At 51.0% G+C, this 18,033-nt stretch overlaps 1 long non-coding RNA gene across 1 annotated transcript in view; it reads right to left on the reverse strand.

The window, feature by feature from the left end:
* Positions 1–15,425, reverse strand: part of LOC128089988 (uncharacterized) — an 83,714-nt gene extending 68,289 nt beyond the window's left edge. The window contains exons 1-2 of the long non-coding RNA XR_008210747.1: positions 15,222–15,425; positions 497–555 (exon numbers count right to left, since the gene is read on the reverse strand). This is a non-coding gene — a long non-coding RNA (uncharacterized LOC128089988). The remainder of the gene's footprint in view (positions 1–496; positions 556–15,221) is intronic.
* Between the last annotated feature and the right edge of the window lie 2,608 nt (positions 15,426–18,033).

An 18,033-nucleotide genomic window follows, 5' to 3' on the forward strand; every position in this document is an offset into this window, starting at 1 on the left:
CATGCATTACAACCATGAGGATATGGAATCCTCAGACTCCTTGCAAACACTCCCCTCCTCTAGGACAAGATCCTTGCTCTGAGGAACCCTCTGAGCAGATCTTGTGCACACAGAGACCAAAGGTGCAGAGCACAGCTGACCTGGAATCCCAGCTCAGGGCCGTTAGCACTGCAGTGATCAAATTTTGGGTACCCGACGTCCTCTGCTCTCAGTGCCACTGCCAGACTTTGACCTGCCAAAAAGCAGAAACCAGATTTTTCCTAAAGAAACCCCAGGTCTGACTGCCTGCTGCCAGTGCAGCACTCTGTGGTGACATTCAGCTCCCAAGGCAGCACACAGCCCAGTGAATCCTTAGAAAAATCTCCAGAAATAGATTTTTGTCGCACTTATAAGCACAGCCTCCTGTTGCTTTCATAGAATCACAACATAGCCCAGGTTGGAAGGGACCTCAAGGATCACGGAGCTCCAACCCCCTGCCGCACGCAGGGCCACCAACCTCCACATTTCACACCAGCCCAGGCTGCCCAGGGCCCCATCCAACCTGGCCTTGAACACCTCCAGGGATGGACGGGGCATCGCAGCCTCTCTGGCAGCTGTTCCAGCACCTCTCCGCTCTCACAGCAAAGAACTTCCCCTGACATCCAACCTCAATCTGCCCTCCCTCAACTCCAAACCATTTCCCCTTGTCCTGCTGTCATCTCCCCTTTCCAAGAGTTGATTCCCCTCCTGTTTGTAGGCTCTCTTTAGGTACAGAAGGCTGTAATGAGATCACCCTACAGCCTTCTTTTCTGCAGGCTGAACAAGCCCAGCTCCCTCAGCCTGTCTTTGTGGTGGAGGTGCTGCAGCCTCTGCTCATCTCTGTGGCTCCTCTGGACCCTCTCCAACAGCTCCCTGTCCTTCTTGTCCTGGGGGCTCCAGCCCTGGACGCAGTGCTGCAGATGGGGCCTCACAGGAGCAGAGCAGAGGGGGACGATCGCCTCCCTGTCCTTGCTGGCCACCCCTTTGCTGATGGTCTTTCTGCCCAGGAGAACAAAACCAACCCATTGTTCTGCTTCTCCTTCACACTGGGACTGCACATCAGCATTATGGCAACCAAGCAGACATAACTCACAGCACCTCATAGCCACACCATCAATCTGTCCCCAATGCCACATCCCCCACAGCTCATTTCTTCCCCCTTTCCCCAACGGTGAAAAAAATAAAAAGAAACCATCTCTTTTCAAAGTCATTTTGTTCATAAGCAACAGTGCCCAGATGAAGGGGCGAGGCAGAGGCACTAGATGGAAGGGAAACAGCCAAAGTAGCAGCACCTGTTTTGTTTTATTTCAGAAGACCCAGCTCACAGCGCACTCACAGCTCAATGCCTGCACAGCAGAGCGTGTCAAAGGACACTGCACAGCCTGCCTGAGCACATCACAGCCAGGGCCAGCGAGGTGTGGGTCACCTTGTCAGGCAGAGGGGGTACATCTGAAAGTAGATTTATGCTGCACTTTAAAAATCTCTGGTATTGCAGTGAAACAATTGAGGTGTGGGAATGCTCTGCTGTCTGGGGAACTCAGAGCAAAGGCTGGAGAGAAGATAGATGGTGCTCCGCCATGCATTGCAGCAACATCTGCTGCTCTTCTCAGTGCTCACTGCTTACCTTCCCTTCTTTGGGCTGTTCTGTATTGTCCACGCTTAGTTTTCTGAGCTGGCAAGCATGGAGGAGTTAAGAGGAGAAGAAATTTTAGGCAAAGGCACAGTCATCTGTGCACTGGGTTGAGAGAACCCTGCAGCAAACTCTGCCTGAACTGGCAACTCATCTCCAGCAAGACAGGGCACAAATAAAGCAGCTGGCCCTCGCTCCAACACTGTGCAACGGTGGGATGTCCCTGGATAGCTTGCTCTGGTTTTGTTAGCTCATCCTCAACCACAGTTTTTAATCCAGGAGAAAAAAAAAAGGCTGAGCCCTGACTCTGGCAGAGCATTCTCAGCTCTGTGCATGAGAACTGCAGCACCCAGGGAGCTTAAACAAAGAACCCCAAGGCAGTCCCAGCCTGAACCACTGGGAACAGTGCCATCCTCCTCAGACAGGAGATGGTTATTTGGAAATGTAATTTCCGAGGTCACCTTTCATCATCCAGGCAAACTGTGTGAGCAGCACAGAGCACAGGCACTGTTTTGCTGAGCTGAAGGCAGCGCAGGGACTTCCCACAGGGCACCGTCAGTCTCTGATGTGGGTTCTGCACTACGTTTGGCACCATGAGCCATTTCCCCGGCCCTGTATTGCAGGGCACTGCATGTCTACCTGGTTATAAATAATTTGTAGCACTACTGAGCAGGAATTAATGACTTTTCTAATTATACCACATCAGTTGGTGACAGTGGGCTTAGCATTCCGAGCCCACTCTGCGTTGCTGTCTGCAGAACATACCTGTGCATCACCTCGTAGATCCAAGGAATCTCAAGTCAGAAGAGCAGCAGATGAAGAAGGACGTGCTTTAGTATTAAAGGGGACATCAGGAATCCATTCCTGCTCTAAGTTAACGAAAAGGAACCTTAACAGCTTTGAGAGGCACCTCAGAGCTGTGCTCCCACAAACATCATCTGTGATTCTTTCCATCTCACATGGCTCTCTCTGCATATGCAGGAGAGCTGTTCCATATCAGCTTCCCAATTAACCCTAGGGTTTAAATTGGCCTTCCTTGTTTACAAGGCAGCTGCTCGCTTTGACCTCCTGGAAAGGAGCATTTTCCACATCTTGCACTGCCACAACTGATCCCCGTGCTGCTGCACAACTGCTCACATTTCAGCAGCTCACAGCAGATGCTGCATTTCTCTGCAAGAGCTATCAGAAGGGAAGGGATCAGGCAAGTTATTTTGTCCAGCCATCTGGAAACAATACAAGGCAATCCTTGCAACACAGATCCTGGTCTTTGTCAGGTTTCATTTAAGGCCTCCCAGGATAACAATTCTATCAGCTCCACAGGCAGCACCTTGGGCTGCTCTGTTAGGGATGGGGACCAGAGCCATAGGAGTGGCTTTCCAGCTGATGACTTACATCTCCTCCAGCCAAAGCGACCCGACACGAGGAAACAACCAACCTCTGTTTCGTTGCCAAGGTTTCTCATTTTTATGTCTGAGGATGTATATTTATTTATAGTGCCCCATGCTATCAAAAAAGAGCAAAGGGAACAGCAGATAAGACAGCCCAGCAGAATTGTTTCTCAACAACAAAATGTTTTTCACTGTTTCCACGAGGCATCAGCAGCTCTTTAAAGTCTTTTTTATTACATTTCTGCATTGGAATCAAAACCGTATTTCAAAGGCGCTTTCACTTTGAAGAACAAAATGCAGATTCTGTTCCACGCCACCTGCAAACAGCAGAGCCGTGACCCACATTAGGAGCTTCCCACAGAGGAGGGAGCTCCAGGGATGAGAGATGTCCATTTAAAACACTTTAAAAATAAAAGGTCATGGGGAAATTGCTGCCTCCCTAATTATAGCCGTTGCTCTCGTGTTACACGGCCACAACTCGGGTTCCTAATTTAAATTATCATCAAGCCTTGCTGCAGGCCTGGAGCTTAATGAATTTTGCTCTCCGAGAGATTAAGAGCACATTCGTATCAGAGACAGCTGAGGAAAAACAACACAAGAAGCTAAATAAGGAGCAAAATCACAGCACATCCCCAGGCTGCCCTCCCTTTTTCACAGGGTCTTGGATTGATACACGATGCCCACGCAACGTGCTTTTTTTTTTTTTTGCTTTTTTTTTTTTCCTTTCCCCATTTTATTTCAGTATTTGCATTTGTGGCTGCCCTGAGGAGCAGCTTAGAACCCAGCTTAGAGCTTAGAGCCCAGCCTAGAACTTAGAGCTCAGAGCTTAGATCTCAGCCTAGAGCTTAGATCTCAGCCCAGAGCTTAGAGCCCAGAGCTTAGATCTCAGCCCAGAGCTTAGATCTCAGCCCAGAGCTTAGAGCCCAGAGCTTAGATCTCAGCCTAGAGCCCAGCTTAGAGCTTAGATCCCACCCTAGAGCTTAGAGCCCAGAGCTTAGATCTCAGCCCAGAGCTTAGAGCCCAGCCTAGAGCTTAGAGCTCAAAGCCCAGCCCAGAGCCCAGCTTACAGCTTAGATCCCATCCTAGAGCTTAGAGCATAGCCTAGAGCTTAGAGCCCAGAGCTTAGATCCCATCCTAGAACTTAGAGCCCAGAGCTTAGAGCCCATCCTAGAGCTTAGAGCCCAGAGCTTAGAGCCCAGAGCTTAGATCTCAGCCTAGAGCTTAGAGCCCAGAGCTTAGATCTCAGCCTAGAGCTTAGAGCCCAAAGCTTAGATCCCATCCTAGAGCTTAGAGCCCAGAGCTTAGATCTCAGCCTAGAGCTGAGAGCCCAGAGCTTAGATCTCAGCCTGGCTGTGCCACAGAGGCACCATCCGACCTGAGCTGGGATGGAGCCTCCAACTGCTGCACCTCGTGCAGCCAAACAGGACGTGTGCAAATCTCAGAAGCAGCACCGCAGCGCTCTCAGCATAAATCCTTTTAGACGTGATCACTTAGAGCTTGCAAAGAGCTGCTTCGAGCGTTTGGACTTCAGGATGCAAAAATTCAGGCGAATTCATCTTGCAGATCTTCTCTCAGCGTTTGCAATGTGAAAAAAAAAATAAAATAAGGTCCAGAGCTGAGGAAAGAACGACTGTAGGAGCAGCGGAGCGGGGCTGAACGCGGCCGTTCGTGGACCAACGGCGACACCGCGCGGCTCCCGGAACGTCGGGCGTCGGACCGGGCGGCACCGGGAGCGGCGGAACCAGGCCGTAGGGCCGGGCTGTGAGCGCTGCCCCCACCGCACCGAACAGGGATGCAGCGCGGGTGAAACCTCCTCCCGCATCGATTCAGCCCTGGATCCGCGGCAGAGCTGAAAGCAGCAGCAGATCGAGGGTTTGTGGCTCTCTGAGAGACGCGGCGGTGCTTTACTAAGGATGGACTGAAGACATTTCACTCGACTGACACTGACCTTCACGTTTTGCATGCTGCTGTTCCCATCTCCCTTTAACTGACTCATGAAATTGCAGACAATTTGGCTTGCAGGCTGTAATCTGATATTTGCACTTAAGTGACTCCTTGAAAGGGTAGATAATAGCAGGACAAGGGGAAATGGTTTGAAGTTGAGAGAGGGGAGATTGAGCTTGGATGTCAGGGGGAAATTCTTTACTGAGAGACCGGTGAGGGGCTGAACAGCTGCCAGAGAGGCCATGGATGCCCCGTCCATCCCTGGAGGTGTTCAAGGCCAGGTTGGATGGGGCCCTGGGCAGCCTGGGCTGGTGTGAAATGTGGAGGTTGGTGGCCCTGTGTGTGGCAGGGAGTTGGAGCTCCATGATCCTTGAGGTCCCTTCCTGGCCATTCTGTGATTCTGTGACACAGTTGACCTGTCCAAACCCTGCCTATTCATGTGTTGAGATGCTCATCAAAGAGCCAGACCTCTGCATCCCAGTTATTCTTCCAGAAAGAGCAGAGATGTGTAACATGGGGAAGGACAGCTGTGGGCCAACTGAGTGAGCAGGCAATGACCTCCTTTCTAGAAGGACCTCAGCCTGTGCCAAAATTGCACCAGCAGAGCTGAAGGATTGCTACACAGACACTGAGGAGGAGCCCAGGTGAGACAGAAGGTGCAATCACAGATATTGAGGAGCCTCGAGGATGAGATGTGGGTTGGGAATTGTGCTGGAGGGATCTGGGGAGCGAGTTGTCAGTGGGACTGATCTGTCTTCTCCCAGATATCTCAGTTATCAGATGCAGAATGTCATCAGCACATGAAACAGAACAACCGCACAGGAAAAATGTGGGGAAAGCAGATTTGCAGTTCTCTAACTTTATAAACCCCCCCAGTCTCACAGATCCTCTGAGAAGGCAGCAACCAGTTTCACAGGATTGGAAAAGCATTTCAAGCACAGAGAGGTCAGCAGAAACAATGCACAATTTTACAGTCATAAATAGAACAAGAAAAATCCACAGCCCGTGCTGCACTGGGATTTGTGCAGCCATTCTATCAAGGAAGGAAACAATAGCTTCCAACTTGCCAGCACAGTATGAGTTCCAGACTGCCACCTGGGAATGGTCACCGTGCTGTAAACAGCTACGGAGTGAGAGCTTACCCACTGTAAGCTTTCACCAGCAATCCGGGAGAGCAAACACACTGCATTGCTTCCAACCGCATGGGGTAAAGAGCAAAAACAACAGTCAGTGTCATTGGGTTTGTTACCCACTCGAGTTGCACGTTCTGGGATGCAGGAGCTGCTCTGAGAGAAACATCTTTCCCTCGGCCCCAGCTCCAGAACAGACTCCCACCCTCACAGCGTGTGGATTTCATGCCTCAGCATAAAAGTGATAAATAGGAGCCTGTGCAGGGCACATTGAGTTCGGCTATTGCTGATGCACATTCCAGCTTTGGGAAGTCTTTGGAAGCCTGGTATTCATATTTCAGCTGAGATTTACAACCAGGAGAACAATGCTCTGCTATAGGAGGGCTTCGCTCGCCCACCCACACCAGTAATTCTCAGCAGCTTTTCCTTAGCTGTGTTCTGGCTCCCCACTTTGACTCATTGTCTATTGTCACACATCTGTCAGGCGTAACAAGGAAAGCTGTGTAATGCTTTACCCACTGCAAGGGAGTTCCTTTCGGCATTGAAATTCCAGGGCTCCACTTCCTCCTTAACCCCTACGCTGCCACACAGATGTTCAGAAAAAAAAAACATTGTGAAAACCAAAGCAAGGCAAGCAAACACTTCTTTGCCTCATTTCCACAGCCCTCAGATGCAAAATCCCTTAAAAGGCATTAACGTACTTCCATACCACATCAGTGCATAACCAGAGCAGGGCAACACAGATGCAGCTACAGATGGATCCTCAGTGGCACCTACCAACTCTGCTCCCACTTGTGGCTTTCCATATTTAGCTGCTCACACCAGGGATGCTGTGACCAGCAGCAAACCCTCAGCAGCCACGTTCACATCACAGAAACACACAGAGTCACAGAACGGCCAGGGTTGGAAGAGACCTCAAGGATCACAAATCTCCAACCCTCTGCCACACGCAGGGCCACCAACCTCCACATTTCACAGCAGCCCAGGCTGCCCAGGGCCCCATCCAACCTGGCCTTGAACACCTCCAGGGATGGACGGGGCATCACAGCCTCTGGGCAGCTGTTCCAGCCCCTCACTGCTCTCACAGCACAGAACTTCCCCTGACATCCAACCTCTGACTTCATCAGAGGACCCCGAGTTTTTGTGGGACCAAAGGCAGCACTGAGTTCCATTCCCCCAACACCGGTTTGAAGCAAGAAAAGGGATCCAGGAAAATGTTTTCCTGTGAATGAATTACTGCAAAAAGCTGGCTGCAAGCACAGTGTGTGCAGTCCAACGAGCATAAAGCTGAATGTTACCTGTCACAATAAATTGCAAACCTTTGTCTGTATGTTCCGTGCAGAACTGGGGAGGTGGGGGAGGCAGAGGACACTTGGGGTTCTGTTTGAGCTCATAACCATGAGAACTCTCCTAAAGGAGAGGAGAGACTGCAGCCCTCTGCTATTTGGAAAGAATAACACAGACAAGTCACAGAGCTTTTCTTAATGCTGCCATGATATACAAATAAGAGGCTTAAGTATAATTAGAGGTTGTGTAATCAGCAGGAATAAAGAAATATGTCATAATTTATGCCATATTTTATAAATATCCTAACTGTTTAAGAAACTGAAAACGTTTTCCAAAGAAATATGTTAGCATAATGATTATAAAGCCCTTTCATGTGAGCGAGCTGCTTTCTGAAGCCAGTTTTTGACTCAGTTTCGTGGGCATTAAATAGAATTAATTGCCCTCCTGCACAAGCTGGCTGTTAGCACATTCCAGCAGAGTGTGTATTTTCCAAAGCACCGATTCCAACACGTTTCCACCCCGTGCAATATCTGCCTTTTTATGCACAGCACATAAAATGCACACATCTGGGCAGGGCTGCTGACGGTCGTGAGGCTTGGAAATGGATTGAGATATCAACTGTCTGCCCAGATGTTCTGTCAGTGTTCAAGTGCAGCCCCACTGTGACCCCTCCAGGCTGCAGTAACTTCAGTGAGGGACATCCCTGCCCCACACCATACGCTTCTCAAAGCACAAAGCTCACTTTCCCTGCATGACACGCAATACCGAGTTATAGATGAGAAATGCAAATGTAAACACAACACGATTCCATCAGGAGACCTTCCAGAAACAAAGCATTTCCATCCCCGAAAGTAAGCGAGAGCTCAGATTTGGCCCTCCAGGGTGAATATAGGGCACGCTTCGTAAGTAACACTAAAAATAATCAAAACGTCCCAGTTTGGATGTGGATTCAGGGCGCAGCACAATGCTCTTTCACAAGTGCCAAATCACTGCTGCTGCCACATTTTGCACAGATGACCCATTGCAGAGGGCTGCCCCAGAGCACAGGGCTCCTGGGGATTGGGTTTCCACATTCAATGAGCTGGTGATGAGTGAACTCTCCCTCAATCCCAGCCCTTCTCCCTAGAGCAAGGCAGAACCGTTTGAAATCTAATTTCCTCTTACAGATTTCCTGCAGCTGGGAGCGAAGCACACTGCTGAGCAAGCACAAGTCCTGGCTCCACACCACGGCCCCACCACTCCACTCAGGCATCTGTCACCACGTGCCCAGCCAGGCAAGAGGTGGTTCAACGCATCTCTGCTTCCCTGTGGCTCCATTCCACCTCTGTAGCTTCCAGACACGTCACACCCTGCTGCAATCCCCTTTCCTCTTGCAAATGAGGTACGATGCTGTCAGCACTCCCCACCCAGTCAGCATCTCATGTCTCTCGTGTGCTCTGCCACAGCCAGGGATGTGCTGAAGACAGCCCTGTGCCCACTAATTGCTTTGACACGTGGGCAGTGGGAAGATGACCAGGCTGCACTGAATTCAGCAATTGCTTCTCTCTCCTTGGAGTCACCTCCTGTCTCTGTGCCTTCACAGCAGCACACGAAGGACCCATTGCTGCAGGATACATCTCAAGTGTGACATCTGCTATTGCTATACGTTCCTAAATGCAACTGTTCCTCCAGAGCCAGCTTTTGTGCTCCTAAAGCACCTCTCTCAGCCTTGTAAAACAGACACGATGCAGTCAGCCATCGGAGCACTCTGTGCTGTTCCAGTTCTGCTGTTGCTGTCCTTACAGTTGGGCCTGAGAAAGAGTTTGTGTTTTGGGTCCTGCAGTTTAGAAAGGACAACACTGCATCTGGCTCCATGCCTGAGTTAAAAGCTGCCCCATCCATCAGCAGTTTGGCTTCTCCTCCATATGATGGGCTTGATCTTGAAACCATCTGTTTCCCCTTAGCTTGCATCCAGCTTTCACTTGGACAGCAGAGTCATTTCCAGCTACAGCCCCTGGGCACAGAGGTGGGAAATCATCTCCCTCTGTCCTCTCTGCAGCTAGAAAGTGAGTTTGGCTGCAACTGCATGCCAACAAACCGGAACAAATAGATTCTGAATTCTGTCACCGAGGGGCTCTGAAGGTGCTGGTTGTGTTTTGGGGCTTCTAAATCCTGGAAGCCAGATCCAAAAATCCTCCTAATGAACTGCACAACACTGTGTACCCCTTGTGCCACAGAGTGGAAGGAACAGCATTTCCTGCAGGCATTTCTCATTCACTGGGACAAATTTAGACCTGGCATGAGCCAGTGCAGTGCATAGAAGAGCGACATCAGAAATCACCTCCCACGCTGACAGCAAGTGCAGAACTCCTGCCCAGCCTGTGGGGTCACCACGTGGCATTGCTCTGCTCTCCCAGCAGCTCGCAGTGCCAAGTTGACAGAGCAGGTGAGGTACCACATAGCGATGGTAACAAAAACCATCTGCCACGGAAGTGTCTGGAGACAGCAGCCAACTGTCAGGCTCAGGATAAGCAGCTCCTAGAGCACGGAGACGAGATAGCTGCATCGCTGGGAGGGTCCTGCAGAGGTCATTTTGCAGGAATGGATATGGAGATGTTCGTGTTAACCCTTTGGTGGGTACGAAATCGCACACGGTTAAAGCCCTGATTATTTAACAGCAAGCTAAACGTCGTCCAACAGAGCTCCTGGGGTCACATCCTCACCTACCCCTCACCCCGCATCTCCTGCCTCGAGGATTACAGAACCATAGAATCACAAGGTTGGAAAGGATCTGCAAGATCATCCTGTCCAACCTCCCATCACCACTGCTACCACAGGCACTAAACCAGATCTCGCAGCTCCTCATCCAGACGCCTCTTGAACGCTGCCAGGGACGGCGACTCCACCACCTCCCTGGGCAGCCATTGCAGTGCCTGGGAGAAAAAGTTCTTCCTTATGTCCAACCTAAACCTCCTCTGCTACAACTTGCGGCCGCTTCCTCGGGTCCTGGTTGTTGCTTGGGAAAAGAGGCCAAACTCCTCTTCATCACAGCCTCCCTTCAGGAAGCTGTGGAGTGCAGTGAGGTCTCCCCTGAGCCTCCTCTTCTCCAGACTGAACAACCCCAGCTCCCTCAGCCGCTCCTCATGACTTGTGCTGCAGATCCCTCACCAGTTTCGTTGTACTTCTCTGGACACGTTCCAGGGCCTCAATGCCTTTTTTGTAGTGAGGGGCCCAAAACTGAACACAGCACTGGAGGTGCAGCCTCACCAGTGCTGAGTACAGAGGGATGCTCACCTCCCTGCTCCTGCTGGCCGCACTATTTCTAATGCAGGCCAGGATGCCGTTGGCTCCCTTGGCCACCTGGGCACACTGCTGGCTTGTGTTCAGCATCAACCAGCACCCCCAGGTCTCTTTCCTCTTCACAGTCATCCAGCCTCCTGCAGCGCTGCATGGGGTTGTTGTGGCCAAACGCAGGACCCAGCACTTGGCCTTGTTGAACCTCATCCCCTTCACCTCAGCCCAGCGATCCAGCTTATCTGGATCCTTCTGGAGGGCCTCCCTACCCTCAGACAGACCGACACCACCTCCAAACTTGGTGTCACCTGCAAACTGAGGGTGCACTCAATGCCTTCATCTAGGTCATCAATAAAGATATTAAACAAGATGGGCTCTGATCCCTGGGGTCCACCACTCGTAACGGGTCACCAGCTGGACTTTGCTCCATTAACCACCACCCTATAGCCGGGATCGGAGCGGGAGCGGTGGGGATGCGGGCAGCACCAAAGCCGCCAGGTGGCAGCCGCAGCCCGCGTGCGGGGCTCAGCCGCATTCCCTCCCGCAGCCCCGAATCCCCCCTGAGCTTTGCGGGATCGAATCGTAGAGAAAACCGACGTTACACGAGTTTTGCTCAGAAGCCGAGAGAGGGGAATCATCACAGAACGGCCAGGGTTGGAAGGGAGCTCAAGGATTACGGATCTCCAACCCCCTGCCGCACACAGGGCCACCAACCTCCACATTTCACACTAGGCTGCCCAGGGCCTCATCCAACCTGGCTTTGAACACCTCCAGGGATGGACGGGGCATCACAGCCTCTCTGGTCATTAATTAGTGTAGAAAACCTCCTGTGAAATTACCAGTAAAAAGATCAATGTGAACCGATCAGATTTGTTGCTTCTGGGCCCTGCTGGATGCCAGCTGGCTGCAACACGTATGCTGTCCTTCTGCACCTCTCTTTTTTCTTTTTTTCTTTAAAGTAGCATGAAATATTTATTTTGCTTTATTTTTGTAAACAGGTCGGTGATGCTGAACAGAAATAATTGTGCCAGCGAATCACAAATCAACGTAGTGCAGATATTAGACACAAGACAGCCCAGACTCATAATGCCTCTGGCTGTCATCTGAGTCCTGGGGGATTTATGACTGCCAACACAAATAGCAGATTCCTATGGGAGTCCCTCGGAGGCTGTCAAGTGCTGCGGCTGGGAAATCTCCTCGCTGTATTTACTGCATCAGCAGTGATTGTGGGCAGGGAACGAGGTGGGCAGCACTGCACAGCCTCAGCAACATTGCCTGCATAGGAAGAACAGCTGCAGCCCCACCAGCACAGAGCATCATCTTCATGCTCACCTCTTGCACCTTCTGTCTCCACCGGGTGCTCAGCAGCAGTTTTCCCTTTCCCCTGCTCTTTTCTTCTGGTCTCACTGCACTTTTTTTGAATCCTAATATCCCTGCTTCAACACGTCGGGGATTTTCAACATCTGCTCTCAGAAAGGCGCTGCCATTTCTTGCCTACCTCGCAGCACTGCTGCCAGCATCTGCACCGCGAAGCTTCTGAACAAGGACTGGCCCGGTGTTGGCTTCAGCCCCGCGTAACAACACCGAAAGAGCAAAGAGAACAAAAGCCCTTCGGTGCAAGCACATTAAATTTCCCTTCTTTGCTGCCGGCATCCCAGCACTGGTGGCATTGTCCTCAGCCAGCAGGTGACAGCAGACACTCCCCAGGTCCTGCATTGCGATGCAACGACTCCGGGCTGCACTGCAAACACTTTTTAACCTCCAGATGCATTTGGGCTCATCCAAGGGGCTGCTGCTGGCTCAGAGCCCGGTGGTTTGGCAGACACCGTTGTAAAGAAAAAGAGGAGGGGGGGAAATGGTGGAAAAATGTCCCCTCCGGTCCTTGCGTTGAATTAAACCACATGTATATTTTTAAAATACAGTGCAAAGGAACAACTCTCCGGCACATGTTCAAGAGCAGAGTCTTATTTCAGAGATTTCAAAAAATTAGTGGCTGAACGCTGAAACAATATAGCCTTTAGAGGAAGGCATTTGGAAATGATTAAAGAGCCTGAACTCGTGCGTCCCAAATAAAATAAATAAATAAATAAATTAGTGCCTCACGTTGGTAGCAACTGTCAGCTACTAAAAAAAAAAAACTCAGAGGAAGGGGGAACAAATCAAACTCAATCTTGCATAATGCAATGCTACCAACCAAGGAGAGACCGCCAGCCCCGGAGGGGGGGGGGGGGGGGGCCGCGCAGCCCCGTCTGAGCATCATGCAGAGCCCCAACGGAGCTCCCAGCAGCTCCAGGGGCCGAGCAGCGGGGATGGGAAGAATCGCACCTCGAGCCTAGCAAAGCTGCTACCGCCTTTGGAGGGGAAGGGGAAATAAAGCAGCCCCGAGGCCAAACACTTAGCAAACTAATTGCTCGTTAATGATCTTCCAAATAGCTCGTGAAAAAGGCTTTGAGTTGCCATCGCTCCGCGCATCTGGGCCAGCAGTTTAACGGCACATCAGCGTGTGTGAAACCTGATGAACGGACTGCAGATAAGGCGAGATTTCCCGGATCCCTGCATCGCTGTCTCGCGGTGCCTCGACCCTGTGCAGAAGATTCCTCTGCATTCCTCCTTCCAAGCCCAAGTTTCCACTAAGATAACAGTGAAATCCAGCTTTTGCCTTTGGTTTTACAAGCTGGTTTTCAGCTACGTGGAGATTTGGAAAGCTGTAGTGCTGCTGGGAATGCATCATCCTCATCCTACAGACACAGCACTGCCCCAGCTGGGGTTTGGGGGCTCCTGGGCCGCCCACCCCAACCCAGATCCCTGCAGATACAGGGGAAGCAGTCAATATGGAGCGATGCCACAGCACAACCCTGCCAGCCCAGGGCTGCTCTGCACGTTGGTCACAAGCTGCACAGACAGGAACTTCCCCATGCCTCGTGTCTGAGACCTTAAGGACAAAAGAGGCGTTTTGAATTTGCTTCAGTAAGGAAGAGACTTCGGTAACGTGACCAACATTGGGGAGCTTGAAATAAAACCAGGCTGTGCATCATCTACAAGGGACAAACATCCTCAGCATGGGGAGCTGGCAGCCCGTGTCACCAAGCAGCCCAGGGGACACACAGGGCAGAAATGGGATCCAGCTCTGAAATGGCCCCAGCTGCACACCCTGCCATGCGCTTCCTCCCTGCCTTAGCCAAGCTTGGATCTTTCAGCAACACCCAGAAACGCACGGCATTTTAGAAATTAGGCCAGGATTTTCCATCCTTCCCATTCCTCTGCTCTGTTCCCAAGTCTGCCCGCACTGCTTGCTGCTTTGCTGGTTTTCCCTGGGCCAGGAATTTTAAATGAAATGTATTCCTTTGTACGACGCGAGGAATTATGAATCGATAAAGACTTCCCATTATCGTTTAACATCTACCACCCCGATCCTTCAGCATGGCTGTACCTTAATTGCAAGCAGATGTCTCTCTCTGCTGACACGTTAAATAGAAGCAGGAAGGCCCACTGCTATCTCCCATCAACAATTTGCACAAGAGCAGTGAACAGATTTTCTAAGAACAGAACCTCTGCAGGAGAGGGGAGATTAAGTTCCTGCAGACCAGATTCGGAGCAGCACAGCAAAACAAGGCATAGCTTGGGAAACAATGAGCCCTAACAGCCCCTAATCTCAAATAACCAAAAGCTTTTGTGAAGAAAAATGAATTTGCTGAAATTAATACTGCGTGAGCGCAGCAGAGAGCTTGGAGGTGGAGGCAATGCAGTGCAGAAATGACACAACTGGCAGCACCGTGTGCCAGCTCCATGTCTGTGCCCCATTCAGTGCCCACCCAGGGCAGGGAAGCACTGAGAACAGGGACGTGCTGCCTGCTCCCACCTTCCCCATCAGCCCCATCCCACTGCAAAGCTCTGGGGCTGAGCAGAACCAGGGAATTGTCAATAGAAGTGAAAGTGACAGGGTGTTTAGCAAACATTAAACCCAGAAAGCTTAAAAGGTCTTTCAGGATTATTAAATAAACATTTAGGGTGAGTGAGAGGGAAGAACAGGGAATGGTGAAGAAATTGTAAACATTGAAGTAGGCAGTTAGGGGCTACAGTAATTCAGCTGGGCAGCTCCGTGCTTAATAATTAAAGTCGTATCACATGTAATTACCCCTCAGCTGTCTGGCAACCATTAATCCAGGGGGAGATTTTCATAAACATTTAGCTCAGTATTTTTTTTTTAGACCATTTAGCATGGAACATTCAATGCATCACCTCAGCAGCCACCCCTGGTTGCTCCCTCACACCCAGGCTGGGCACTGGGGGTGCTGAGATCTCACCCATGGGTGCCCAGCAGTGGCGCTGCAGGTGAGGAGGGCAGCGCAGCCACCAGCACCTCACATATGGCCACACCTGGAACTGCCACCAACATGCTCTGTCCTCTCACAGAGTCACAGAACGGCCAGGGTTGGAAGAGACCTCAAGGATCACAAATCTCCAACCTCCTGCCGCACACAGGGCCACCAATCTCCACATTTCACACCAGCCCAGGCTGCCCAGGGCCCCATCCAACCTGGCCTCCAACACCTCCAGGGATGGACGGGGCATCACAGCCTCTCTGGGCAGCTGTTCCAGCACCTCACTGCTCTCACAGCACAGAACTTCCCCTGACATCCAACCTCCATCTCCCCTCCCTCAACTTCAAACCATTTCCCCTTGTCCTGCTGTCATCTCCCCTTTCCAAGAGTCGATTCCCCTCCTGTCTGCAGGCTCCCTTCAGGCACTGAGGTCACCCCGCAGCCTTCATTTCTCCATGTTGAACGAGCCCAGCTCCCTCAGCCTGTCTTCGTGGTGGAGGTGCTGCAGCCCCTGCTCATCTCTGCAGCTCCTCTGGACCCTCTCCAACAGCTCCCTGTCCTTCTTGTCCTGGGGGCTCCAGCCCTGGACACAGCGCTGTCCTGGGGCCTCACCGGAGCAGAGCAGAGGGGGACGATCGCCTCCCTGTCCCTGCTGGCCACCACTCTGCTGATGGAGCCCAGGATCCCATTTGCCTTCTGAGCTGCAATCTCTCCAGATTAGTGATTTACCCTGACTGTGCAATAGCAGAAGAAATTGCCCAGGCTGGGTGCAATTACTCTGCTGCTCTGTTGCAAATTGCATTGGCTAAAGGAATTGCAGTCCATCATTGGTGCACTTTAATGAAGTTCTGAGCACTGCATGTCAGAGCCATGCATGTGCTTGCTCTCCCAGCAAAGAAAAATACCTTCTAGCAAATCAATCTCTCATCCACGTTAATAACTCAGGAGTTTGGTGGGGGTCTCACTGAGCAGCAGCAGCACTGTGACCCAGGTGTGGTTCATCCAGCCACAGCCCTGCTTTCCCACATCTCCTGTGCTGGAGTGAGGACTTGGCACACATCTCCAATAGAAAAAAAAAAACGTTACTCACAGCATTTCCAGGCTGTGCACATTTCTGCAGAGACCATTTGCTGGCCCCTCACAGCTCCCTGGATCCTGGAAGCTGTGTGTAGCAGAGCTGATGGCCCTGCAGGCACCATCACCCTGCACTGCAGAGCTGGGCACACCATTGCCCTTACATTGCTACCAGGACAGCTTGTGGCCAGCAGCCAGCCCATAGGAGATTCCAGCCTTCACTGAGAGGGTCTTGGAACAGAGTTCTCATTTTCCAGAGACTGGGAGGCTTCTGCAGCTCAGCCAGCCAACCTGATGGGCCAACCCACGGCTCCTGGCACAGCACTGCCCAGGGAAGCCACATAGTGCAGAGCCACGGCCCCATGCATAGAGCACAGGAGCCAGCCAGGCTCCCAAAAAGGGCATTGAAACGTGACTTTGTCACCTCCAGACTAGCAGAGGGGTGCAACTCAGCCAACAGGTAGGATGCTCAGAGGCTCGGATGGGATTACTAGAGAAGAAATGACAATAAAACGAGTCTGAGCCCTCACAAAACAGAGGCTTTTACAGCACTTGCTGTGAATTCTGAGGGATTTTTCCCTCCCTCAATCTGATAGAGGACTTTCTCTGCACTGAGATTGAAGCAGAGCTTCCCAGGTCTGCATGCCCTGCGGCTCAAGGCACACTCAGAGCAGGGAGTTTTGCATCCCTGTATCCTTGATGGATCAGTTTTTTCCACAAAAGCGTCTGAAAGGAAAGGAAGTATTGCTTTCCCACTTCCTGTTCTGTTCTTCATCGTGGTACATTACAAATCCCTTGTTTTCCTCTGTGCATCTCTCCCAGTCTATAGTTTGTGTGGCTACGTGCAGCAAGGCATCCTTTGCTTTAATAGAGTTGAGGCATAAATAGAGTTGAGGCACCATTCCCCACTGTGGAGACATCCACACGTCTCCTTGCCACTCCATGTAGGACTTCAGCCCCTCAGCAGCACAAAGAGGGGCAGTTCTGTGCTGAAGTTGCAGCACGTGTCCCAGCAAAGCTGAAAACCACCAGAGCAAAGGAGGGCTTTGGTGTTACACCGTGCCCAGACAGCACTGCAGATAAACACAGGCAGCATTTCCCTTGCAGACATGTCACCAGACTGCCTGAGCAGCTGTGGTGCATCACCTCCCCATCCTGCAGAACGTTAATAGAGCTCCTTGTCAGACACACCAGGCTGGTATCTGCTCTTCTCCAGGAGAAACCATCCCTAATTGCTCACAATTTCCAGCCCTGTGTTCCCCAGCAGGGGTCAAAGAAGAACACAGATTGCCAAGGACAAGAAATTAATTGTAAGATGGAAGATGACTTTGTATAGCAGGAAAGCAAACTGTATTTATTTAGAGCTTAACTATGAACTGGAGACCAGAAACTCAATTAACAGACGATACTCAACAGAAAGAATGCTGGAGCAAATAAGATAAACATTACTGGGAGGATAAACTGAATCACAAGAGGATGATATTTTGTTTTATGCAAGATTCAGACAAGGCCAGGGCAGGCTGCTGGCAAGGCTTGAGCATCCTCATGCTGCCAGATCAGCTGTTTCACCCTCACACAAGCAAGAAGCAGTTTTCCATGGGGCACAGCACACAGACACAATGCAGTCACTGCTGGGCAATCCTCAACCACCCCCAAGCTTTCTCAGCCTCCCTGCATTGTGAAGCCAGACTCAGAGCTGGACACGAGCCTGAAATAAAAGTGCATTCAGGTCAGCAAAACTCCCCTAACTTTGGGTATTTCTTTGCACCCCCAGCACTCTGCTGGATCTAAGCACACTCCCTACTTTACAGTTACATACATGCACGTGAAAAATCTCACCCTGGATTATTACACAGCAGAACTCATAAAAATCCTGGTTTAGAATGAGCACTCTGCATAAATAGAACTCGTAGCAATCAGTATTTGAACCAATTATAGCATAACTCATATGTTGGAGCTGCTCTTAC

Source organism: Tympanuchus pallidicinctus, unplaced genomic scaffold (assembly GCF_026119805.1).
Source record: "Tympanuchus pallidicinctus isolate F22 unplaced genomic scaffold, pur_lepc_1.0 scaffold41, whole genome shotgun sequence".
In the NCBI taxonomy this organism is placed as follows: domain Eukaryota; kingdom Metazoa; phylum Chordata; class Aves; order Galliformes; family Phasianidae; genus Tympanuchus; species Tympanuchus pallidicinctus.